Genomic DNA, 27,632 nt, shown 5'->3' with positions numbered 1-27,632 from the left:
GATGAGCTGAAACACTCTCCCAGATGTGTAAGTGAGCCTTCGAGCTTTTGCTCAAAGACGCCATACCTATACTGGTCTCTGGCTGGCTAGGGAATGGTCCAAATGGCTCATGTCCCCATGATGTGCTCTCATAAGTCGTAGCGGTTATTCTGCAAGGACACGCACTGACCATTTACCCAGAGTGAACCGAAATCCCCAAACAACCCAGTGGAGAAAAATCATCACCGTGCTGAATAATCCTGTTATGTATGAGCAAGTATACATTCTAAACACCTGAGTCAGGCCCCAGGGGGGAGAAAGACTCCTTAATCTGCAGTTGACACAGGAAGATTTCCACCTAGGCCATATTTTAAATGCTTACGCCCTTTTCCCAGTTCTGAAGTGGGAATGGCCCAACCCAATTAGTAGAAAAAAATCAGGTGTGAAATTTAGCATTCATTCAACACAACGTTTGTTCTTCCTGGTCTCTCCTTTCACAAATACATTTTATGGCATTAAGACTTAAACTGCTTGTTTGTGTTATTGATAATGGTTCCAAAACAAAGATCAGATCCTGAGTAATTTCAACCCTTCTTTCTTAAAACCTGGGACTTTCCTGCTGCTGCTGCTGCTAAGTGGCATCAGTCATGTCCAATGTTGTGCAACCCCATAGATGGTAGCCTACCAGGCTTCCCTGTCCCTGGGATTCTCCAGGCAAGAACACTGGGGTAGGTTACCATTTCCTTCTCCAGTGCATGAAAGTGAAGTTGCTTAGTCGTGTCTGACTCATAGTGACCCCATGGACTGCAGCCTACCAGTGTCCTCCGTCCACGGGATTTTCCAGGCAAGAGTACTGGAATGGGGTGCCATTGCCTTCTCCAGGGACTTTCCTGGGTGAGGTGAAAAGACCGAGACTTTCCAAATTTCCCAGCTTATCTTATCATTGCAGACATGGCCAGGGTTAACTTTTTGATAATTTATAGGGCCATGACTTCTAGGGCTTTTAAGTCTTAAGAGAAATTTTGTTTCTACTGGGCTATGTGTTCCTGTTAACAGTCTAATGAGATCAGAAGCACAGATTTACAGCCTACATTTTAAAGATGAGGAAACGGAGTCCTAGGAAACTGACTCAGTGACTCACCAAGATAGTGACAGGACTAGCTGTCTCCTGGTTCCTGTGTAAGTTTCTTTCTGAGAGCAGAAGCAGTGAGGACCTAAGACATCTTTAGCTTTCCTACCTGAGAAGAGCCATCACAATTCAGTACGTTATTATATTGCTTTGGACATTCTGCAGGTGAAATGTAGACCTTCACACTCATATTGATTCTATCCCCTGATCTAAGGTATAGAGATTATTTGTAATATTGATTAATTAATGCAAAAATTGGTATCAATTTTTAATTTTCTGAAGTGGATCATTTTTAAAGTCTCTTATTAAATTTGTTACAATACTGCTTCTGGTTTTTTTCTATATTTTGGGTTTTTTTTGGTCGCGATACACCTAGGGTCTTATCTCACCAACCAGGGATCAAACCTGCATTCTCTGCACTGGAAGGCAAAGTCTTAGCCACTGGACCACCAGGAAAGTCCCCTATAATATTAATTTAAAAAGCAAATCAAAGAAACAAAAAACAACAACAAAAGACTGCCAGTGTATTGAATTTGCTACAGTTCTTGAAGAACATGGGATGATTTTGTTTTCTCTCTTTCTCTCTAGAAATACAGATGAAAGTCCACATCTTTCCAAACAGGTGGTCTTGATAGGCTTTCTTCCTGTGGCCCTTTTTCTATCTCAGGGTGGGGGGGAAAGGAGGTGATTTTGCAAGGTCATATGTTCAATAAAGTGGGGGGAGAGGCATCAGGCGTTAGAGAAGACAGAGTAGATAAAGATGTACATAACCAGCACAAGGGAAGGGGAAAGAAAAGACCGAGGAAAAGTCAAGAGAAGGGACGAATAGGGTGAAAAGGGGCACTGGCTCAGGATGAGACATTAAATGTGAGGTCACCAAATTAAAATCCTGAGTTCAGCTTCCCTTGAGGAAGCCAAAGGTTTTTTTTTTTTTTTTTCAACATCTTCGAATGCTTTTCTTAACTGTGGCCACCTAATGTACATAACAACACACTTTCTAACTCCATTTATAGTTTTTTCTGTTATCCAACAATATTCTTTTCTATAGTTTTTCATCTTGAATTTATGGTTTATCAAATGCATTATTCCTTTAAAAAAAATTATTTATCTTTGGCTGCACAGGCCCAGTTACCCTGCAGTCTGTGGGATCCTAGTTCCCCAACCAGGGATTGAACACGAGTCTCCTGCATTGGCAGGCAGATTTTTAACCATTAGACCACCAGGGAAGTCCAGCATTATTCTTTAATGTGCTTTGTAGCCCAGCCGAGCCTGAGAAGCTCTTCCTATGTTCCCCAGGGAACAGAAGACAGTGTATTCCAAGTTCCATCAGCTGAATTTAAAATGAGTCTTAAGAACACAACCTGTTTGTCAGTTGGAAGTTGTAAGTACAGTGATTCTGTGGGAGTGAATTGCGGACTTAGGTTACGCATTTTAGAATTGCTTTAAGAAACTGCATTTTTTACCAAATTCACTCATCACTGCACCCCAGTGCCAAGCATGGTACTGGCCACTGGGAATTTCTGGGGAAGCATTTATCAAAAGAAGTATCACATCCTTATGTGGACTAATGTACCCCTTGTTTAGCATGGGTTTCATGTTTTTAGCAAATCAGGGAATAAATAATCATTTTCAGATCACCACATGACTTACAATAAATGTGCTTTGCTGCGTTAAATAAATATACATTTACACACATATACACGACTTGATGGACGTGAATTTGAGTGAACTCCAAGAGTTGGTGATGGACAGGGAGGCCTGGTGTGCTGCAATTCGTGGGGTTGCAAAGTCAGACATGACTGAGTGACTGAACTGAACTGAACTGAACATGTACACATATTTATATGTAACAAATCCTTTGTACTAAATTACTTAACTGGCCCTAGACCCTGTGGTAGTTACTCATACAAGGAAAATATCCTTTGTCCACTCCATAAGTCTCTATGAAGCCTCTATTATGCCAAACACCACTGTTGGCCTTGGGGACATGAAATAGGCAGAGGTCCCTGCTCTCATAAAGCTTCTATCCTAAATGAGAGGAAACAGACAATAACTGATATTGAGAAATTGAAATATAGAGTTCATTAGATAGTAACAAGTGCAAAGAAATAAAGAAAACACAGAAGGAAGGGAGCTAGGAACTGTCAAGGAGGCAGCGTGGACATGAAAACCCTCATTGAGAGGAGATGTTTGAGTGAAACCGGAGGCAGTGAAGGCTCACCATGCAGATATCTGATGTGGAGCATCCAAGGCAGAAAGAACAGTAGATGCATTTGTCTTATGTGGGGAGAGGGAAGAAGAGTTCATTCCAAACATCTGACAGTATCCTGCCATCAGGTAGAAATTACTCAGAAGTTTTTTCTCATCTCTATGCAGACCACTTATCCAGAAAAAACACATCCCTGCTTAATCCTAAAGATGGTCATCTGGGGACTTCCCTGATGGTCCAGTGGTTAAGAATCTGCCTTCCAATGCAGGAGATGCAAGTTCGATCCCTGGCTGGGGAACTGTTAATGAGACCCCACATGCCATGAAGCGAGTAAGCCTGTCAAGCTAGAGCCCTATACCACAGAGATGAGCCAGAGGGCCGCCACCACGGCCTGCCGCAGCCAACTAAGTAAACAGCATTAGAGGAAGGTGGCCACCCCTTCGGCATGTGCGAAAGAGAGCTCTCCCTTGGCATATCTCTGAAACATGCTTCTCTCTTTCTGGCGCACAGCATACACAGCTCCTTAGCCTAGAGGGTAAGTGGAACAGACCAGATCTGCTTCTTCAGTTCTGCCCCATTTCTACTCCCCTTACCCCAGCCTAAGCTCCCAGCCTCTCTCCTCTGGCTTTCCCTGGCCCAGCCGCCTCACTGATATTGAGTCCTGAGGGTCCCTCAGCGTCCCTGAGGACAGCAAGGGGAGCGACACCCCTGAGACAAGGCAGGCTGTAGCTCAGAACAAGTAGAATATAAAAGTAAGGGGGAACAAGAAGGCTATGTTAGCTACCATTTCATTCTTTCTCCTAATGCTGAAGTATATACTATACCCCACACACACTGTCTTTGACAGGAATGCCCCACGTGCCCGGGAGGGCTGCACACTCACTAATGGGGCCAGCAGCAGGAAGACAGGGCTCTATGGGAAAAGCAGAGGATGAAGACCTTCAGGGGCTTGGCAGGGGACATGCTCCTGGCAGGGGCTGGAGAAAGGCCTCCAAGAGGATGTTCTTTGAGCTGAGTCTTTAAAAATGCTTATTACGTTAGATGGAAATGATTAGAGGGGTGTTTTGGTATAAGAGGTCCTTTAAGCAAAAAGGAAACAGTATTGGTTAGAGCTGGGGACAGATGAACCGCAAACTTGGTTAGGGTGTATGGGGACAGGGCAGGGACAGCCACAAGTCCAGACAAGACTGTGGAGAGCCAAGAAGGCCATGCCTACGTGTGCCATCCTTTCATTCAACAAACATTTACTGAGCACTGATTATGCGCCAGGCATCATACTAAGTGCTTAGGGATAGGGCAGGGACAGAACAAAGCTCCTGTTCTCATAAAGCTTATAATCCTGGCGTAGAGAAAAGCAGTAAACAAATAAATGTATATCACACTATCAGGTAGCAATAGGTGCTATAAAGCAAAGTAAAGCAGGGCTGGGAAATAGAGACTGAATGGGGTGCTATTTTAGATAGGGTGGCCAGGGGTGACTAAAAAGAGATAACGCTTGAACAGAAAGCTGACTCAGTTCCTGAATAAAATGAGGGGGTCAGCCAAGCAAACGAGCAGAGAAATTATGTTCCCAGCAGAGGGGACAGTCAGCCTGGAGGTCTGGGGTGGTATGTACGTGGAGGGTTCTAGAGTGGGCTGTGGGAGGGGACAGGAGGGAAGGACATCTCTGAGGCCAGATGGGTTGCTGCAAGAACCCTGCATTTTATTCGATGTGTAATGGGATCTGGGGGCTTATTTTGCTGGCGACGAGCGTATTGAAGGTCTTCGAGCAAAACGGTAACTGAGCAATACGATGTGGGCTGATGTGTCAGGTCAGTGGTTTTCCAATTTGAGGGGCAAGAAGCAATCTGACCCAGAGATGTCATACTACAGTCTGAAGGCAAGGGACACTCTGGCTGAAGTGGACATGGGAGTCCACAGCCCCAGCCCTTCCCTGCCTCCACGTACATACCACCCCAGACCTCCAGGCTGACTGTCCCCTCTGCTGGGAACATAATTTCTCTGCTCGTTTGCTTGGCTGACCCCCTCATTTTATTCAGGAACTGAGTCAGCTTTCTGTTCAAGCGTTATCTCTTTTTAGTCACCCCTGGCCACCCCATCTAAAATAGCACCCCATTCAGTCTCTATTTCCCAGCCCTGCTTTACTTTGCTTTATAGCACCTATTGCTACCTGATAGTGTGATATACATTTATTTGTTTACTGCTTTTCTCTACGCCAGGATTATAAGCTTTATGAGAACAGGAGCTTTGTTCTGTCCCTGCCCTATCCCTAAGCACTTAGTATGATGCCTGGCGCATAATCAGTGCTCAGTAAATGTTTGTTGAATGAAAGGATGGCACACGTAGGCATGGCCTTCTTGGCTCTCCACAGTCTTGTCTGGACTTGTGGCTGTCCCTGCCCTGTCCCCATACACCCTAACCAAGTTTTCGGTTCATCTGTCCCCAGCTCTAACCAATACTGTTTCCTTTTTGCTTAAAGGACCTCTTATACCAAAACACCCCTCTAATCATTTCCATCTAACGTAATAAGCATTTTTAAAGACTCAGCTCAAAGAACATCCTCTTGGAGGCCTTTCTCCAGCCCCTGCCAGGAGCATGTCCCCTGCCAAGCCCCTGAAGGTCTTCATCCTCTGCTTTTCCCATAGAGCCCTGTCTTCCTGCTGCTGGCCCCATTAGTGAGTGTGCAGCCCTCCCGGGCACGTGGGGCATTCCTGTCAAAGACAGTGTGTGTGGGGTATAGTATATACTTCAGCATTAGGAGAAAGAATGAAATGGTAGCTAACATAGCCTTCTTGTTCCCCCTTACTTTTATATTCTACTTGTTCTGAGCTACAGCCTGCCTTGTCTCAGGGGTGTCGCTAACTCCCAGCAATGTAACTTTCATCCTTCCCAGGCTAGTCCTGCTGAGTTCCTGCCAGCCTGGCTGTTCCTGACTCTTCAACTCTGCTATTCCTGCCAGCACTGTTCATATGCTCCTCTCTGCAATTCTGATAGCCAGAGAGGCTTAGTGACTTATTTTTTACCTGATTCTAGGCCAGCACTTCCCAGACCTGGGAGGGACTATAGGGGGAAAAGGCTTCTGCCTGCAGTGTGTTCAGCATGTTAAATGTCCTGTGAAATCCTGCAGTAAAAATACCTGTTTAGCATCATTAAGCCAAGGAATCACATATTTCTTTGCTGAACCTTTCTTTCCCCACAAAGCACCTATTAATACCCTGGAAAATTAAATCCTGCAGTGCAGAATTTTATGATGTTACCCTGGATGCGAGCAAGAATATTTGTGAAATAAATTAAGGAGTGAGCTGCGATGGCGTGGCGACTCGCCTACATGCAGAAATGGAATAATCAACAGTAGCATAGTAACAGGGCTTCCCAGGGGGTGCTAGGGAAGAACACGCCGGCCAGTGCCGGAGATGTAAGAGACACGGGTTCGACCCGTGTGTCGAGAAGATCTCCTGGAGGAGGAAATGGCAACCCACTCCTGGGTGGGTTGCCTGGGAAATCCCATGGACGGAGGAGCTTTGCGTCCATGGGGTCGCAAAGAGTCAGACACAACTGAAGCGAGTTAGCATAGGCATAGCATAATAGCATAGCATAATAACCATCAACATATGTGTGTATACTCCTTCCACACCTGGCACTGCTTTAGGATTCACTTAATCCTCAGAAAAAGTCCTGTGAGAAAAGCTTTCTCATCAACAGCCCCATCTCACAGGTAGGGGAACACAGAGGTGGAGAGATCTATTGAACTCATACAGCCATGAAGCGGCAGACGAGGGCTTCAAGCCCAGGGTCCTGTTCCCAGGGTCCCTGCTTTTAGCCCTCAGTCTGGCGATGCATGTCACACGGGCCTCTCTGTGTCTCACCTTTACACGAAACGTTTCTAAGCGTGAAATCAGCGCTCATTTTGTGCTCTCTGTGCCCCAAGCACTTCATCTGCTTCATCTCATGAAAAGTCCTCAAGAAACGTTATGAAGCAGGAATTGATCGACATCTCAAATCATCTCCAATTGCCCAGTTAGGGAGCCATTCACTTCCCTGTTGCCTTCCCGTTTGTGAGGATGTTCAAAAATGATACCAGGACCCGTGAGCGCTGTCCCAGCCACTTGTGAAGGCTTCCATATGGCTTACTCCTTTGCAGCGATTCCTTCAGAAGCCTGGGGGACAAGGCCCCTCCTGGGAATGAGTTGTAAGCACAGAAAACAGCCTTGTGTATTTGGAGAGAGAAGGCGGCAGCATTTTGCCAAGGGCACGCATATGCATCCAGGTAGCTTTCCTTTTCCTCACAAGCCTGTCAGGCCAGGAATGGAAGACAGAAAGTGTCCGTCGGACAATATGAGAAAGAACTGTGGTAGCCAGAGCCTCAGCAGGAAAGAGGAAAGGGTTTGGTGTCTGACCAGCCTGCAGGACCCCAGAAAGGGACCCCTTAACCCGGAGGCAAGTCTTCCTCAAGCTGTGCTAGGCCTCCTCCTCCAGCCCAAACCACCAAAGTGGGCATTGTACCAGAGTGTGGGATCAGAAGTAGGTGAGCACCCTGTTTCTCTCTCAACATGATAATTAACGGTGGCAGAGTCCAGGCTGATCAAGCCAAGGCTGAGAGGAGGGTGTCTCTGGGCCTGTGTGTCCTCAGCACTGAGGCTGCTGGAGGCAAGAGGAGTCTGAGTGGCCTGTCTACAGCCAGAGCCGGGTCAGGAGCATGACTCACCCACCACTTGCATCCCTGGGATGAACCCAGGAGAGAGAGTGGAGTGGGGACACCCAGTCTCCCCCTCATCCTTCTAGGCTTCACCCTGGACTGATGTGGTGCCATCAAAATTAGCAGCACCTTTTTCAGCTAAGGAAGTGTTAAATTTCTTGAGAGTCTTAGATGAATAACTATGCTGGGAAGATAGAAGAAGCACTTGCAAACAAGAGTCAGATGATTGTGGGAACCTAGAAAATTCTCCCACAAGTTGCCAGGCAGGTAGCTCTGCCAGCCTCAGGGAAAGCCAGGAGGATTAAGTTTTCTTTAGGGGGAGATCTGGGCTCACAGAGGCCTCTCTGTTAAATTGGGCAAGACCACAAGGCAGCAGCTCCCTGAGATAAAGGAAACCGCAACAGCTTGAGGCTGGCACTCCCAAGAGGAAGCCCAGATAGTCCCAGGGCCACGAGAAAGGTTGTGTCTTGCAGAACTCCAAGGACGACATTTCAGTCCCCTTCATCGTGCTGTGTTTAGTCGCTCAGTTGTGTCTGACCCTTTGTGACCCCATGGACTGTAGCTCACCAGCTTCCTCTGTCCATGGGGATTCTCCAGGCAAGAATAGTGGAGTGGGTTGCCATGCTTTCCTCTAGGGGATCTTTCCAACCCAGGGATCGAATGCAGGTCTACGGCATTGCAGGCAATTTCTTTACCACCTGAGCCACCAGGGGAGCCCATAGCTTCATCGTGGAGATGTATATTGATGAAGACCATTTTATGGCAGACAGCAGTCAAGTGTCTTGAGAAAGGTGACATTTTTTTTTCTCATCTGTAAACAATGCCATGTGGGCTTACCAGTACTGCCTGAACCCTGAACTGCTCACAGGGGCAGGGACACGTAATCTGAGGTTCCCCTTCACTTCTTGCTACCACCTGCTAGGAAGAGGAAGGAAAATGTGCCATATTCTCTCTGCAGAGAAAACTCGGGCTGGCAGGGTGTATACCTGGCCAGGGCAGGATCTGGCTTCACAAAATGTTATCATACCTCTGAGGACCTTCTCTTTGGACCTTCTGGCTGGTGCTCACACTGCCTTCTCCTACATCTTCCCACTGAGACTTACAAAGATCAGCATTGTCTTGTCAAGTTCATTGAAATGGTGCCACTCTTGGAGAAACTGCAAAGAGCCAAGGCTCTTCCTGCTCTTCGCCGTGCCCCCACCACCTAGCTGCTTCTCTGGGCCAAAGGTGTGATGACAGAGCCTGAAGCCAGCCCTTCTGGAAGCTTCTGGGCTGATGAGAAATCCTCAGGGCTCCTGGAGAGGAAGTGAGGTCATGGTGAGGTCATCCTACCACACCAGGAAAGGAAATTGTTGGCAATTGGTGTCTGCAAGAAGGAAAGTTTTTCCAGCCTCAAGAGTGCATGTGGCAAGAAAATCCACCCTGAACATCTCTCCATCTCCCAAGCTTGGTGTCTTTTCTTTTTTTCCTTTTTGGCCCTAGATGTCTGGGAAAATGCATTTTGTTCCTTCTTGGCTCTGTGCCAGCCCAGGCTGGCCCTGCCCCAGGCCATGGCGGCGGCAGGTGATTCACTGTCTGAGTATAGTTCCTGCAAATTTTAGACTGGCTGTGTTTCTTTAGGAAACCTCCAATATGACCCTGGACTTGCCTTAAAGGAGGCCATTCTTTGAGATTTAGGGCTAGGACTGAGCACAACACCTGGTGTGTGGCAGGCACTCAAAAACTACCTGTTGAGTGACCCAAATTAAAAAGCAGACAAATAAATGAGTAGATAGAAGAATCAGTAGATAGATAAATGGTGTATTTTACATAAATTTTTGCACATTATGTATATCAGTCAGAGTTCTCTGGAGAAACAACAGAAGATTTTATTTATTTATATAAAGGTACTCATTTTAAGGAAGTGACTCACACAGTTGTTCAGTTGCTCTGTTGCTGCTGCTGCTGCTGCTGCTGCTGCTAAGTCGCTTCAGTCGTGTCCGACTCTGTGCGAACACATAGACAGCAGCCCACCAGGCTCCCCTGTCCCTGGGATTCTCCTGGCAAGAACACTGGAGTGGGTTACCATTTCCTTCTCCAATGCATGAAAGTGAAAAGTCAAAGTGAAGTCGCTCAGTTGTGTCCAACCCTCAGCTACCCCATGGCCTGCAGCCTTCCAGGATCATCCATCCATGGGATTTTCCAGGCAAGAATACTGGAGTGGGTTGCCATTGCCTTCTCCAGTTCAGTTGCTCAGTTGTGTCCAACTCTTTGTGACCTCATAGACTGCAGCATAGCAGGCTTCCCTGTCATTTACTAGCTACTGGAGTTTGCTCAAACTCATGTTCATTGAGTTGGTGATGTCGTTCAGCTATCTCATCCTTTCTTGCCCTCTTCTCCTCCTGTCCTCAGTCCTTTCCGGCATCAGGGTCTTTTCCAATGAGTCAGCTCTTCCCATCAAGTGGTCAGTGTACTGGAGCTTCAGCTTCAGCATCATCCTTCCAATGAATAGTCAGGGCTGATTTCCTTTAAGATTGGTTTGATCTCCTTACAGTCCAAGGGACTCTCAAGAGTCTTCAGCACCACACTGTTGTGGAGGCTGGAAAATCCAAATGCATAGGGCAGGCTGGCAGCCTGGAAACTCAGGCAGAGCTGGATGCTTGAGTCAGTCTTTCTTCTCCAGAAAATCTCAGTTTTACTCTTAAGACTGGCTGATCAGGCCTATCCACACTATTGGAAGTAATTTCTTTTATTTAAAATCAACTGGTTGTTTTCCAAATACATGAGGTTTTTTAAGTATCTTTGATATTAATTTCTCATTTTGAAATGAATTTCTCATTTAAATGCTTACTTCTCTGCAATAACTCTGTGTCTTTCCTCGGTCTTCTAACTTTATTGAGGCTTTCAATGGCTAAGTCAAAGATTTCTCTTAGTAAATGTCACACTGCACTTGAAAATATGTGGGTTATTTTTAAATATCTTTTGATATTGATTTCTAACATAATTACACAGTGGTAAGAGAACAGACTCTGTATGATTTCAATTTCTTTAGGTCATGATAATTTTGTACCTTGTTTTATGTCCCTGGGTATTTTCCAGTAGTCAAGGCTATTGTTTTTCCAGTGGCCATGTATGGATGTGAGAGTTGGACTGTGAAGAAAGCTGAGCACCAAAGAATTGATGCTTTTGAACTGTGGTGTTGGAGAAGACTCTTGACAGTCCCTTGGACTGCAAGGAGATCCAATCAGTCTATCCTAAAGGAGACCAGTCCTGGGTGTTCATTGGAAAGACTGATGCTAAAGCTGAAACTCCAGTACTTTGGCCGCCTCTTGCAAGAGTTGACTCATTGGAAAAGACCCTGATGCTGGGAGGGATTGGGGGCAGGAGGAGAAAGGGACGACAAAGGATGAGATGGCTGGATGGCATCACTGACTTGATGGACATGGGTTTGAGTGAACTCTGGGAGTTGGTGATGGACAGGGAGGCCTGGTGTGCTGTGATTCATGGGGTCGCAAAGAGTCAGACACGACTGAGCGACTGAACTGAACTGAGCTGATGTTCCAGTGTCTCCTAGTTTATAGTTTCTGGGAACTTGAATAGAATTTGTATCCTGCTGTTGTGTGAAAATTGTGTATATCTTAATTATGTTGAATTGGTTCACAGTGCTTTTCAGGTCTGCTATATCCTTCTACTTCTCTGTATATTCATTCCATTAATTTTTGAGAGCTTGATGTTGAAACACCAACTAAAAATCTTAACTTAGCTACTTAAAAATAATTATAATATATAGCAGAACTATATGTAACTTTTTCTGTATTTTCCAAGTCTCCTGTAAATGTGTTATCATGTGTGTGTTAGTAGCTCAGTCATGTCCAACTCTTTGCAATCCCATAGACTGTAGCCCACCAGGCATACGTTCATAATTTAAAAAAAAAAAAAAGAAAGAGAATAAAAAAGTCAACTGGTTGTAAAGGATAATCCCACCTACCAAATATCTTCATAGAAATACTTTGACTAGTGTCTAATTAAACCACTGGGTACTGCAGTGTAGCAAGTTGATCTACAAAACTGACCATCCTGTGTCAAGTTATGTACATTGAAACAGCCACGGCCACCACCAAAAAACCTGTCAACAAACAAACAAACAAATACTGTATAATAAAAGCCCAGTAAAACAGGATTGGCCTGAAACCTGTATCCCATGTCCAGCTAGGAGGTGGCAGCACCAAGATGCTTAAAACACATTCATTGCCCTAAGGAGGTAACTCTCTAGTTGGGGAGCCAGTCTAGTAGCCAAATAATTACAATGGAGTGTAATAAATGCTGTAATCAAGATGTGGACAAAACTTGCTACTGCTCTTTAAAGTTGGCTAACCTCTAAGTGTTCAGAATAACCTTGGTAACCCGAGAGAGGGTCTGATGTCAGCCAGGCTAATATTATAACCTTAACTGTTCTGCAGAGAGAGTTTCAAATACCTTAAATAAATGGACTGTGAAACAGCCAAAGGATCTTAATGCCAGTAAATGTCAAACCACCCAAGGCAAACTGGGTATTTGGGGCAAGGCCTGCCAGGCAGGCACTCTCATCTCGCCACTCATGGCACTTCCTGAATGCCAATCAGACACTCAAGGCTCTGTTCAGTTTGAGATCTGAAGTCCTCTGGATAAACCTCCCCCAAGAAATTGATGCCTGAAAGGGCAGATTAGAGATGAGGCTCTGCCTTCTGCCTTACTGAGGGAACAGGAGGCCCTGGGCTAACTTTAGCTGCATTTCTATTTCTGGAACAGCGGTACTGCGTCCTGTTTCCCCTCCCCCAGGGCATGGCAACCCACTCCAGTATTCTTACCTGGAGAATCCCGTGGACAGAGGAGTAGGGCTAGAGTCCATAGGGTTGCAAAGAGTCAGACACGACTGAAGCGACTTAGCATTCATGCACACGCTTCTACATAGCTTGAATTTCATATGAAGGATGTATATTACTTTTGTAAATAAAAAATTAAGAACAATTCAAGTTGTTTTTTAAAAGGAGAATTGATTATTCAACTCTGTAACAACAATGGTAACAGCAGCAACAACCCAAGTACACCAACTGACCTTGATGCAAACTGCTGTTAACCCACCCCTCCAACATGTACTTTGTAGGGACAGGTTGTAGGTAACTTCAATCTTATGTTTCTGGATGTGGATTTAAAAGTACTACCTCTCCAGGGTAATCCATTTAGAACAGTGTCAGCCTCCTGTGGTCCCTGTGTCAGGAAGTCACATGACCCCATCTAAACCTGAGGGGTGGAGGATGGTAGTGGCCAACGGAGGGTTTATTTACCCATCCAGATTGAGGTTAGGACTGAAACGCAGTTTAATTATCATGCAGAGCTGCAGCTGGAGGCGGCTGGAGTGAGTTGGCATCTGCTTTTGCAGAGCACAATTTCTGCAAATAATTAACCACCAGAACTCTTGATTCTCTCTAATTAATGAAGAGGAAGCCTAGAATCTTCAAAGTCCACGAACGTCATGCTGCCATTGTGTCAGAATTGATCTCCTTTGTTCTAAACCGAAGAGCATGCCTCTCCTGCCTCTCCTAATTCTTTATAAATTGAATTTTTCTATTACTAGTTGTGACAGCTAAGTAACATGACTTCAGAAATTCACCCGCAGTTCATGCCGGTATTAGAAGCCTGAATAATAATAATTTTTTAAAAAGAGCTATAATGGAACAAGCTTTCTGTCTCTGACCCAGAATTAATCATCGTGAAGAGACACCTCCTGAAAAGAGGGTCGTTAATTAGCTCTAATGGATCTCGCTAGGTGGAGTTGGAATTATTGAGAAGTTGGCAAACAGAGGGGGAAGAGAAAATTCCTCCCTTTCTTTGTCCATCTCCACGTGATGCTGGGATGGAAGAGGCCAAGACTATGCTTCCTGGGGGTGTGGATTCATGATGGAGGATGTGGGAAAGTTCTGTTCAGTGGGGGATGCTGTTGTGTGTCAGTATGGAAATCCACCAACTTGGAACATCTTTGAGGAAAACAAGTAAAAGTGTACGAGGCCCTATCCCTGTGGCCTTAACTGAGCATTTAACAGACACCGCACAGCAGCCAGAGTGGGCTCCTATCAAAACCCAAGGCAGGCGGTGTTATACTCCTGCTCCAAAGGCAGCAGCGCTTCCATCTCTCTAAAGGAAAGCAAAGCTTGTGTATGAGCCTACAGAGTTCCACCCGGGCTTCCCTGTGGCTCCGATGGTAAAGAGTCCATCCACCAATGCAAGAGACCCAGGTTCAATCTCTGGGTTGGGAAGCTCCCTTGGAGAAGGAAATACTTCTCCAAGGCAACCCACTCCAGTATTCTTGCCTGGGAAATCCCATGAACAGAGGAGCTCAGCAGGCTAGTCCATGAGATCGCAAAGAGCTGGACACGAGTGACTAACACACATAGAGTTCCACTTATCTGTCCACTGTTTCCTCTGTGACCTCATCTCCTCTCTTCTATTTCACACCCGCTCCATTCCAGACATAGCAGCTTCTTTAATGCTCCACCAACATTCTAGCTCCTACCTCAGGATCTTTGCGCTGGCTGCTCTGTGTATAGCCTTGCTTTCCAGATAATCCACTTGGCTACATTCTTCTTTTCCTTTTGGTCTCTGTTTAAAGTTTATCCTCTTATTAATGTCAACATTGACTGCCCCATGTAGAACAGGACCCCAACAATCCCCATTCCTCTTATCCTACTATATTTTTTCCTCACCTCCTAACATACTATATCATTTCCTTATTTATTGTGTTGTTACATGTTTGCCTCCTTTCCAGCATTTATTATTTGTAGACTTTTTGCTGACGGTCATTCTGATCAATGTGAGGTAATACCTCACTGTAGTTTTGATTTGCATTTCTGTAATCATTAGCAATGTTGAGAATCTTTTCACCTGCCTATTGGCCACCTGTATGTCTACAAACAATAAACGCTAAAGAGGGTGAAGAGAAAAAAGAACCTTCTAACGCTGTTGGTGGGAATGTAAGTTGGTGTGGCCAATATAGGAAACAATATTGCAGTCCCTTAAGAAAGTGAAAATAGAGCTACCATTTCATCCAGCAATCCCACTCCCGGGCACATATACAGAAAAAATAAAAATTCTAATTTGAAAAGACACATGCGCTCCAATATTCATACCAGAACTATTTACAATAGCCAAGACATGGAAACAACCTAAATGTCCATCAGAAGATGAATGGATAAAGAAGACATGGTATAAATATACAGTGGAATATTTGTTGTTATTTAGTCATTTAGTCATGTCCACCTCTTTGGGACCCCATGACTGCCAGGCTCCACTGTCCATGAGATTTCCCAGGCAAGAATAGTGGAGTGGGTTGCTGTTTCCTTCTCCAGAGGATCTTCCCGATACAGGGATTGAACCCACGTCTCCTGCACTAGCAGGCAGATTCTTTACTACTGAGCCACCTGGGAAGCCCCCACAATGAAATATTACTCATCCATAAAAAAGAATAAAATGATGCCATTTCCAGCAATGTGGGTGGACCTAGAGATTATCACACTAAATGAAGTTAGACAGAGAAAGACATCTATCCTATGATATCAGTTATATGTGGAATCTAAAAAATTAATACAAATGAACTAATTTACAAAACAGAAATAGACTCACAGACTTAGAAAACAAATGTATGATTATCAAAAGGGAAAGGTAGGGGGTGAAGGATTAATTTGGGGTAAGCTCCAATACTTTGGCCACATGATACAAAGAGCTGACTCATTGGAAAAGACCCTGCTGCTGGGAAAGGAGGAGAAAGGGATGACAGAGGATGAAATGGTTAGATGGCATCACTGACTCAACGGACACGTGTTTGAGCAAGTTCTAGAAGATGAAGAAGGACAGGGCAGCCTGGCGTGCTGCAGTCCGTGGGGCTGCAAAGAGTTGGGCACAACCGAGCGACTACACAACAACAATGGGATTGACAGATGGCCATTATTGTGTATAAAGTAGATAAAGAATAAGAATCTATAGCGCAAGGAGCTATATCCAATACATTCAGTATCTTATAGAATCTTGTATATTTTGTAATAACAAAAGAATCTGAAAAGGAATATATGTATATATACATACACATACATGGGCTTCCCAGTGGCTCAGTGGTGGAGAATCCTCGTGCCAAAGCAGAAGACACAAGTTTGATCCCTGGGTTGGGACGATCCCCTGGAGAAGGAAATGGCAACCCACTCCAGTATTCTTGCCTGGGAAATTCCATGGACAGAGGAGCCTGGCAGGCCACAGTCCATGGGGTGCAAAGACTCAGACATGACTTAGCTACTAAACAACAACAATATACATATGTATATATGTGTGTGTGTGTATACATAAATATATTATATGTACATATCACTTTGCTATAATACCTGAAACTAATACAGTATTGTAAACAACTATAATTCAAAAAAAAAAAAAAAAAAGCCTCGTCTACCTCTCACTAGAATATAAGCTCCACAAGAACAGGGATTCTTGTCTATTTGTTCTCTGGTGTATTCCTAGCACCTGGAAGTGTGTGGAGTTCAATAAATATTTGCAGAGTGAATGAACCCATCATCCCACTTTGGAGCATTTGCTGGTATGTATGGAGGCTGCATGTGCTCATTCAAAGTGATTGCTCAAGCAGCTTACAAAGACCAGGGTATGAGAAGCTCCTTTTTCCTTCTTCAGTGTCTGGATGAAGTGCTATTGTTTGCTTCCTTTGGCTGCCAAATGTTAATAATTAGAACAGTGGGCTCAGAGTTAAGTATTACTTGAGGTGTTCTTACTTTCTCAGTGGTTTCCATAAGAAGCTAGAGAGGGTCTGGCCGAGAATGATGCTTTTCTGGGAGGGGTCTGTGTTTTGTCTCCAGGGATCTCAGTTTTCCTTTTATCTCCACAGAGAGTGGGGGCTCTTTAGAGACTGAGTGCAGCAGGGGAGAGATGTGTTTTGTGTGATTCAGTAGCGACCTGACTGAGGGGGAGCACTCATAGGCACACAAGGAAGAGGCAACTCTCCTGAGGATACAGGGCCCCGGCCAGGACAGGAGGTTTAGGCTGAGAGCTGCAATGGAGCCCAAATCTATGGATTGTAGCTCTTTGTACGGATTGTTTCCGAGTCCCCTCCTCACTCCTGCTCCCCAACCACGGGGTCGTCATAGATATTCCTGCACTAAATTCTTTCCAGTAAGGAATGCCTGCTGAGTCCTGCGTGTGTCTGTGACTTGCCAGGGGGTAGGTAAACCTGGCAGGAGTTGTAGTCTGCATGGATGAGGGTCCCCGGAATTGGGTAAATCTGATTTCTTATGCTCTACTTAATTTGTGTCTCATATCAATCCTTCCTTAGCTCAGAGGGACTGACTTCAGAAGGAAACATGTCTGCATTCAGTTAACAAACCAGCTGCTGCCAGGCTGAGTTCTGGGTCATGAAACATAGACTCCAATCTTGATTCTGCAGCTGCTAGTGGGGTGATTTGAGCCATTCATCTCCCTGCACTACGGTGGCTAACTCCACTTTCTTAATACTTAAAAAAAAAAAAAAAATGCTCAGTGGCTCAGCGGCAAAGAATCTACCTGCTAACGCAGGAGATGTGGGTTCAATTCTCAGTCCGGGAAGATCCCACATGTGGAGCAACTAAGCCCGTGCACCACAACCACTGCACCTGTGCTCTGGAACCTGGCGCTGCGACCACTGAAGCCCCAGCGTCCTAGAGCCCACGCGCTGCGGCAAGGGAAGCCACTGCCAAGCGAAGCCTGTGCTCAGCAACCAGAGAGTAGCCCCCACTCGCCGCAGCCGCAGGAAAGCCCACGCAGCAGTGAAGACCCAGCACAGCCTCAAACAGTAAATAAAATTATTTTAAAAGATGCTCTCTCATTTATTCCTTGAATAACTTTGTCTCTTAATTTAACATATAAAGAAGGAAAGGCCCAGAGAGGCCCAGGTACTCGCCTAAAATCACACTGTTACTCATAAGTAAGACCAAAAACCTTAAAAATCAAATTACCATACAATTCAGCAATCCCACTTCTGGACATTTATCCAAAGGAAAAGAAAACTGCACGTAAAAAAGATATTTGCATGCCTGTGTTCACATGAGCATTATCCACAATAGCTAGTATTGTGGAAACATCCCAAGTGTCTATCGATAGATAAACAGACAAAGAAGATGTGTTCCATGTAAACACTATAATATTATTCAGCCATGAGAAAGGGAGAACCCCTGCCACTGGCCACACCATGGGTGGACCTTGAGGGTATTATGCTAAGTGAAATAAGCTAGACAGAAAGACAAGTTCTGCAAGGTATCTCTTATCTAAGGAATCATAGAAAACAAAACAAAACAAAAACAACTCATAGAAACAGAGAGTAGAAATGTGTCTGCCAGGGGACTTTGGGTGGAGGAGGAAGAAAACAGCTAGAGTCTGGAGAGAGAGGGCCAGGACCTGAATTCTCCCTACAAATTCAGTTTCAGTTCATAATGCCCATCGGATCACAAAAACACCCACCCTGTTGTCCTCTTGGAGCTATGAATAAAACTTGTTCTTATGACTAAAAAGGGACCGTAGCAACGCAAAATGGATTATTATTAAAGTGGCCTCCTGAATTTAGAGGATGGCTCAGAGGTCAGAACTGAGAACCTGAACTAAGTCACATGGGGGTAAAAGCATGAATTGCTGTATTTTATTAGATATTCTAAATTCAGATTCCAAGACCGACATTTAGAGCATCCCTTCAAAGCCAAGTTTGGCATAGTGCTCTGATTCTAAATAGCAAAACTGACCTTCCCTCTTAGACTCGTGTTCTAAATTATTCTGAAGATTCCTCTCCCTACACTGCTCACAACAACCAACCTGAAGCAGCCTCCAGGACACTCTGGCTGATTTACAACTGCAATCTTGCTAAAAGGAATGGGAAAAAGCCAAGACGAGTTTCTGTTAGACAGAATTACTGGTATGAAATACTAACATCGCTACAACGTGGCATAGAACTGACTGGCTGACTGCATGGCTGCCCTCCCTTTCTTATTTCACTGAAATAGGTCATTTGTTATAAAAGGGAAGGAGCCTTGTTCCTCATTCCCCTCACTCCCAAAGGATGATGGGAGAAGACTGCTCAGTGTGTGCCTGCATGTGGCTCCCCAACGCCAACACTGGGCCAGCAAGCCTATTCTTATTAAGTGCCCACGTCAGTTGCTTGTCTTTGATGAGCCTGCTATGTGCAGAGTCCTGCTGTTTCCTGCCTTTAGTGAAGGAATAAAGACTGGGGAGGCTGCAGGCAGTAAGCTCCAGCTGTCCCCTGCTTAAAATACAACGATGAGATAGGAATTGGCCATTGGGGTTTGACAAAAAATTCTCTAAATGAGGAAGGGGGGACCTTTCCTTCACATTTATTTTTTGTGAAGAAACTTGACCCATCCTGTCAATTAGCCAATCAAATATTTGCTGGCAGCACTCACTAGTCCCCATCTTTTACAAAAGGTGGGAGGCAACAAGAAGTAAAACCCTACAAGCTAAAGACTTAGCTTGGAAGAGTGGAAAATTCAAATGAGACCAGATCCAGGCGGGCAACATGAAAGAATGAATGAACAAAGCTGCACAGTAATAGCATCTTAAGATACTTAAAAATATATAAATATTTTCCTTGTGTATTTAATACATAAAAATATTCTCTCCTCCACAAAGTCAGAGCCTTGTTGGTCTGTCTTCAATTTTCACATTTTTGATTGAGACAGGGGTATCTTTCTCAGCTCTTCTATAAGTCAGTGGTGGTGGTTTAGTGCCTAAGTCACGTTTGACTCTTGTGACCCCATGCACTGTAGCCCTTCAGGCTCCTCTGACCATGGGATTTCCCAGGCAAGAATACTGGAGTGGGCTGCCATTTCCTTCCCCAGGCCATCTTCCCGACCGAGGGATTGAACCCTGTCACCTGCATTGCAGGCATATTCCCTCCCACGGAGTCACCAGGAAAGCCCTAGGATGACGATAGGGTAAATGCCAATTTGCATGCTACAAGGCAGTGTCAAGGCCGTGTTCAGCTGGAGCTTGTGGGTTATTACAAGGGAGCAGCTGCTTACTAAGGGCTTTGTTGCCTTACTGCTGAGTGAAAATGGGAGCCCAGGATATATCTTCAAATTCTTCTAAAGTGTTGTTCTTCCCTATACCTGTCATGGAGTATGTTGCCATTTCTCTCCTGTGGATTTCTTCAGATCTGTCTTGTCCTTCCATTTCCCTTGAGCAGAGGGGAGTCTCCCCAGTGAAGACCAAGCATTTTCCCTGTCTACTCACAAGGATAATCTGAGTTCTCTGCACTAGAGAAACGGTGAGATAATATTCATAAATATTTGTTGTTTTAAGCCCCTCACTTTGGTATGATTTGCTGTGTGGCAAGAGATAATCAATACATCTTGATTCTGTGATTGGATATCACTCTTAACCAGCTTCACTTTGTTTACACAAGGAGTAAGCATGTGCTTTCTATGTATAGCAAAACCTCCAATTGATACAATATATAGGTATGACAGAGGCTTTGGTGGTACTTCTAGAAGCCTCCTTACGATCAGCATTGGTTTTGTACACAGCATCCTTAGATATGGTCCTTTAACCAATTCATAACCTATATCACTGTAAGAGAAAGGCTTGGCAAGAAGACTTGAATGACGTCCTGATGAATTACAAGGACTCACGCAAGCCCAGAGGGATGGCAGGTGGGACCGTATTCAATGCAGACAGACAGAATCCTGTATAAAGGTTGATTCAAGGGACAATGGAGAGATGGTTGAACTGCAGGCTTTGTGGAGGGAGTGATTATGTTTGTCTTGTTCACTGTCTCCACCCCTGGTCTGGCAAATAATATCTGGGAACACAAAAATCAATAATGTAACTTTCCTATATTAAAAGCCTCATAGTCTAACTGGAGAGTCCCAAGTGTGAAGTGTGTGTGTGTGTGTGTGTGTGTGTGTATAGTGATACAAGAAGAAAGAGTAAACAACCGCCTGCAGAGAATCAAGGGACTAACTACATATGTTTGTGTGCGTGAGCTGTGTAAGGAGTTTTGGAAGAGTGTCAGGGAAAGCTCCATCCAAAAGGTGATGGTCAAACTGAATCCTAATGGGAGAAAACTAGAAATTCACTAGGCAGATAAGATCACTAGGCAGCTCTAGAGACATGAAAGAGTATGGTGGGCTTAGGGGAGAGTAAGTAATTAATTTGGTCAAAGCATAGATTACATTTATGTGATGAAAGCAGAGATGGAAAGACAGCATAAAGGAAATGATAAGGGATGAACTGGAAAAGTAGGCAAGACTCTCTGGATCTTGAAGGATGCTGGTGTAGTGAGGTCAAAATTTATCTCATAGGTGATGGAGAAACATGGAAGGATTTAAAACAGAAGAGTTATACATTCTGATTTATAATTCTACCATAAGCTACCATATAGCTCATGGTAGAATATTGGTGATTGGAGGCAGGAAGATTGACTGGGAGGCTACTACAGAAGTCGAAGCAAACGTGGGTAAACTGTAATGCCAGGAAGCATGGAAGGGGAGAGGATCAACAACAGATCTTTGGGAATCTGAACAGGCCTGCAAGAGATGGGAGGTGGTGGATGGCTATGGAAATGAAAGAGGCTAAGTTAGTCTGAAGTTTCTCGCTCAGGCACTTGGTTGAAATAATTTTATATGTAATAGAGCTATGTATATATAAGTTTCCCCAATGGTTCAGTGGTAAAGAATCTGCCTGCAGTGCAAGAGACATGGGAGACATTTGATCCCTGGGTCAGGAAGATTCCCCTGGAGGAGGAAATGGCAACCCGCTCCAGTATCCTTGCTTGGTAAATACATTCCGTGGACAGGGCAGTCTGGTAGGCTCTGGGGTCACAAAGAGACACAACTGAGTGACTGGGCACAGCACAGCAGCAGAGCTGTATGCGTGATGAGCTTTGTGCTGTTTAAGCAAAAGATCAGTGTTAATATTAAGTTTAGATGTATCTATCAAGCTGCTATACAGGTCTCAAAAGAGGGTGTGAAGAAGAGATCAGATAATGGTTGAGAATAGTTAAGTATGAAGCTGGACGCTGGTGGCATGAAGGAGAGTCCAGGGTCTTCTTGTGGGAAGGCCAACTGAAAATAGCTCTCTGGGCTGTTCTGGCTGTACTGGCAGGCCACATGCTCTGGCGAGCTGCGGGTGCCATCCCTGTGAAGAGGGTGCAGCCCCAGATGACCTTGGCCTATAGTTAGCTCACACAATCAGCTGTGGCTGGCTTCCAAAGTAGCAGTGACAGCAGCTGACAGGTTTGGAAATATATTTTCTTCTCTGTCAAGAAAAAGTGCTCATAAGGAATACGTTTCCCAAATGGCTGCTCTTTCTCGTTTGACCTAAGGGGTTCTATGGCAGAAAATACGCCCATGGTTTCTGTAAAGCCATTTAAAAAATTAATCACTTTTCTCTTGAGTCAAAAATACCTTGAACCTCTTGAGTAACTTAGGAGAATTTAGTGTAAATTCTACCCCTGGAAAATAGGTCAGAGAAATGCTTGCTGGCATGCTTTAGTTCTTACTGAACACCTCCCTGCTCTGCATAGCACAATAAATATAAATTAGAATACAAGAAGTCTAAGGGAAGGAATCTAAGCTTAACAGAGTAGAAGTCAATGTCCTCTTTTGGGATCTGAAGTTGGATTACAAGAATCTAGCTTTGAGATTCTCAGCTGAAAAACTTTGGCAATCACTTAAAGTTCATGTCAAAACATCTGGTGGTAAGTTTGCTTTAGTGTATGGTAACTGGGGATAATATTTCAAGACTGCAATAATGTTTTTTGTTTGTAAATTGAGCTTTAGTTTCTGTATTTCATCCAGGAAACACTAGAGGGTGTACATCAGATAGAGGAAAACAGCTGCCTTGGGAATGAACAGGACTGAAGAGGAGAGATGGCTTGGGAAGCAAGATATTTCTACATTTCACTGAGGCACAGAATTTTACTTCGGTAGACACTTATCTTTATACTATCAAAAAGCGACTTGATATTTGAAACCCAGACTCGAAAACTTTAATGATGATCTGCTGAGCCTGTTCAGAATCCAAAACTGTAAGGAACCGCCATTACTCTCTGACCAGAATGTATATTCTGTTCATTTTGGACATCTTGAAAGCCAATATGATACAGCTCTATCTGTGAGTCTTTAATTTTAGAGGACACGCTATTTGGATTTTCACAGATACTGGATTTTTTTTTACAGCACTGATACTCATATTCTCAAGTGCTTGAAGTGAATAGTAACCGATACAAAAGTGAATAGTAATGACACCAGGCATTTTCAGGCACTTGTGGGAATACAATGTGCTCTTTGAAGATATGCTAGATTGGAGGCTTTCCCCCCTTCATTTCATCCATAGTTTTCATGAATTAGCTCTACATGTAAACACCATTTTATAATGCTGAAACATTGAAGTTAACTGGCTGCCAAGATGTGGTGCACGTGTCAATAAGAACTGCTATTTTCTTGCTTAGATTTCCAGTTCCATATTTCCTTTGTACCTCTTGCAGATGCCAAAAGAGCTAGTGAGGCTAGAGTCAAATCACCTATTTTAAAAACAATGTTAACAACTAATTACTCTAATCAGAAACAAATATCTTAAGCTTCTGAAGAGACAAATCAACTGAATGTTATAATATTTTAATGAATGATGAACTGATAAGTCTATGAAATATCATCCTTAAACCATCGCAGACTCCTGAAGCACAACTGTTAAAAAGCGTGTGTGAATTCCAATATAAGAAACATCACAATAAAGCATGCTAAGTTAAGAAGGACCTTCCCTTTAACAAACCATGGGGTCAGCCTTACCTGGACGTTAATATCAAGAGAATAGAAATAACATTATGAACTTTCTAAGGCAGCGTCTGCTCAAAACGATCAAGTACACTGACAAGGACAGTTTAGCTCCGGGATTTGGGATTGGCTTTTGTTAGTCATGCATTATCCTACTTACCTCTGAGGACAGACCTTTAAATTTCAGAAAGTGTTGAGATGCATTACTGTACCCGTTATCAAAAGTCTTTGGCAGAAATATCATTTATCCTTGTGGTAATGAACAGATTTATAACATTCTGGTGTCACCATTCCTGAAAAAGCACATTGATTTGAATGCTTCTTCCACAAACATAGTGAATAGTTCACGAAGGCACATGGGTGTAGAATACTATGGAGAGATGTTGCTGGTGAATGACAGAACGTCTGGTTGATTTACAGGAAACCCCAAGTGCGCGTATGAATAGGTTAGGTTTAGATTGACGAGCAAATGTGTAACCAGACTTCTGGCTGACAAATGGTAGAGCTATGCCAGCACATTAGCCACTCTGGAGAGAGACCAAAAGTAAGGCAGGAGGATCAAGTTCATTCCATAAAGGATATTCAAACCTCATGGATGGCAGGGTGGCTGGGATACTAAGCACATATAGATTTTAATGCCCCAAAATAGAACTGGGCAAATTTGGAGTTGAACTGGCACCCAAGCTGAAGACCAAACTCCTATCAAATTTCCCTGTATTGACTCACAGACATAGAGGCCAGACGTGTGGTTGCTAAGGCGGTAGGCAGATGGAGGAGGAGAGGACTGGAAGTTTGGGGTTAGCAGATGCAATCTATTACATATGGAACAGAGAAACAATAAGGTTCTACTATATACCACAGGGAGCTGTATTCAATATCCTGTAATAATCCATAATGGAAAATGAAAAAGAATATATAAATCACTTTTCTGTACACCAGAAGATAACACAGCATTGTAAATCCACTATGCTTCAATACAAAATAAACTAAAATTTTTTTTTCTATATTGTGTATATTTATATTTACACTGCTTCAGAAAGATTGTGGTATTTTTCGAGATGAGTCGTATTTTATTGGCAGGCTTAGTTTAAAGTCGCTAGCCTCTAGAAATGGCTGGTTTGGGTAAACTAGAAAATAAAAACTGATGAATTAGTATCACAAATGGTGCCAAGCACCAAATGGTTTAGATTGGATTTGATTTATTCTGGTTGGGCACAAAAGAGTTCAAACACAGCCATACAGCTCTTGTGAAGAAGGATGAAGCATCTGGACCACATTCTTCCTCCCTAGCTAAGCTGACTATTCAGGGCTTTGGGTATGCCTTCAAGAACAGCAGTAGGATTGTAGGGGCAGATCCTGTTCATTGAGTCCCTGTGGCCTGTCCAACACTTTTGAGGTCATTATATCATTTAATTCTTCCCACCCCACTGTGGGGCTGGGTTTATGATCTGGCTTTATAGATGACCCTGACGTTCAGAGGGGTGACTTGCCCAGGGTCACACACTAGCCAGTGACAGTTCAGATTTAGACTCTGGTCTGACTCCAAAGCACTTACCATCATGCTACACTACTTCCTGAACGTCTGAAGAACAGTTCTGGTGGTGGTCCGGCAGATCACAAGCCCTGTCATATTTGTGTAGAAGCCAGATGAAATGGACACGAACTTGGGAAAACTCCCAGAAGTGGTGAGGGAAAGGGAAGTCTGGTGTGCTGTAGTCCATGTGGTTGCGAAGAGTTGGACATGACCTGGCAACCGGAGAACAACAGAGCTGCAGAGAGCCAGGGGACTTGGGGCCGAATTCTGACTGCATTATTTCCTGGCTGTGTGACCTCAAAAAAGATCCTAACCTCTCTGAACTGTCTCCTGTGTATATCTTGTGGGTGGTACTGTTCATTTCTAACTCTCTGTGATCCCATGAGCCTTCAAGGGGCTTTTCCTTCCCTATAATTGAGGTCAATGTTCATTCTTTTGCTCTTTAGGCGAGCTCAGGTGTGAGGAAACATTTTTCTATTTGAAATTCAAGGAGTGAGTTAATTTCTGCCCTAGAGATGTTATTCCTTCTCTGCAAAAGTCATTTCCTCTGTGGGTTGCCCCAACACAGGCTAGCATCCATTTCCCGAGTGGACAACTCCACTGTATGCTGAGCGTGGTGCTCTGTTTCCAAGTGAGGCATAGAAAGGCCTGTAGGACATGCTGCTGCTGCTGCTAAGTCGCTTCAGTCGTGTCTGACTCTGTGTGACCCCATAGACGGCAGCCAGGCTCCCCCGTCCCTGGGATTCTCCAGGCAAGACATGCTAGAAACCCAAAATGATATTTTGTAATGTTATTACAAAGGAAAACCACTAAAGATGTCTCTCATCTGAAGGCAATAAATATTTCTTCCTGTGGGTCAGAGAACCAAATATTCATGGAATTGCCTCTTTTGGATGCTTTTCTTCAATTTCTATAAATTAACGAGGTTTTATTTATTGTATCCCCTCCTTATGCTTAACTCACAATGGTAATGCTGATGAACTTTCACTGAAATCTTTTTTCTACAATGAAAACGTCCCTGCACACTCCTTGTTGGGCTTGCCACCCATTTTCCTGTTGATAGAAACATACGCACTAGCTCCCCTGCCATGAGCAGTCAACACTCGCTGCTCACTGCTTGGCATTCTTCAGGATCAAGTGACATAAGCCCGGCTGTATGTGGGGAGCAGTGCTGGAAAATTCCTTTGATGTTGTGCCTTGTGACACTCAATGACTAAATCTAAGCTTTTGCTATTTGACCAAATGCCAAATGTGGTAGATCCTGAATATGATCTTACAGATGTCTGGGTGAAAAAATAAGAATAGACCATCAGAAAAAAGTATTTCAAACTATTTTGCAGTGCTACTTAAGGTGAACTTTGATTAATTGGAGAGTTGGTTGAAACAAGTATTCTAGGTAATTAGGAGCTAAGGCATAAGTCTTAAGAAATTCACTTACTATATACAGTGTCATATATGTATAAGGTATTAGGAATGCAAAAAGGGGCAAACGTTCATATAGTGGTTTTATTCAAAGCATCCTCTGGTTTTATTTTACCCATCATTGTTGGAAATCTTGTCCTATTTCTTTCCAGTCCTTTTTAATGCTTATTTTTCTTGGTACAAACGATTCTGCATATAATCACACAAAATGTTTATTTTGAATCCATTTCTATTCATTTAACACTATAAGAATTTAAGCATCTTCTAAGCATCTAAATTTCATTATTTACTTAAAATTTAGATTGTTTCCACTTGCTTTCCATGACAAAAATATACTATGAAAAAATACCTTTACACATGAAGATTCTCCCCCCTTCTTTTTTTTTATATTTTCAATGACAAACTCATATGTGGAATAATTGGATCAAAGAAAATAGTATTATCTACTCAGTGTTATCAGTATGCATTGCACCTACTTTCCAAAGGAGCTATACCAATCTATGCTTGCATATACCAATCAATGCTTGCATTGTTTGACTTTAAGTCTCTCCTTACTACCTCCATAATTATTGGGTTTCTATTTGTTCACATTTTTTGCCTTTATAACAGGAAAAATACTTTTGAATAAAAAATAAATGTAACACCCATTACGTACTGAATTCACATAACAACCTTGCAAAGTCAACAACCTGCAGATGAGCAGATACCAGGAAAGATTAAATGGCTTGCCAAGTGGGTGCAATATTATCAGAGCTGGAACTTGATCTTGCCTCTTTTGAGTATAGACCTACTGTGTGCTTCATTCTACTACAACTGTCCCTTAAATAACCAGGTAGGTCTGG

General features: G+C 43.7%; 1 protein-coding gene across 3 annotated transcripts in view; it reads right to left on the bottom strand.

Annotated features, from left to right (window-relative positions):
- The window catches only part of ITGB6 (integrin subunit beta 6), a 143,450-nt gene extending 119,200 nt beyond the window's left edge, over nucleotides 1-24,250 (bottom strand). For all 3 annotated transcript variants that reach the window (XM_012110932.4, XM_042242592.1, XM_012110945.4), the window contains exon 1: nucleotides 23,995-24,250. The gene's annotated coding sequence lies outside the window, so the exon portion shown is untranslated. The remainder of the gene's footprint in view (nucleotides 1-23,994) is intronic.
- Nucleotides 24,251-27,632: the final 3,382 nt, after the last annotated feature.

Source organism: Ovis aries, chromosome 2 (genome assembly GCF_016772045.2).
Source record: "Ovis aries strain OAR_USU_Benz2616 breed Rambouillet chromosome 2, ARS-UI_Ramb_v3.0, whole genome shotgun sequence".
Classification (NCBI taxonomy): domain Eukaryota; kingdom Metazoa; phylum Chordata; class Mammalia; order Artiodactyla; family Bovidae; genus Ovis; species Ovis aries.
The sequence above is the reverse complement of the archived record's forward strand: the minus strand, read 5'-3'. Positions and strand labels throughout refer to the sequence as shown.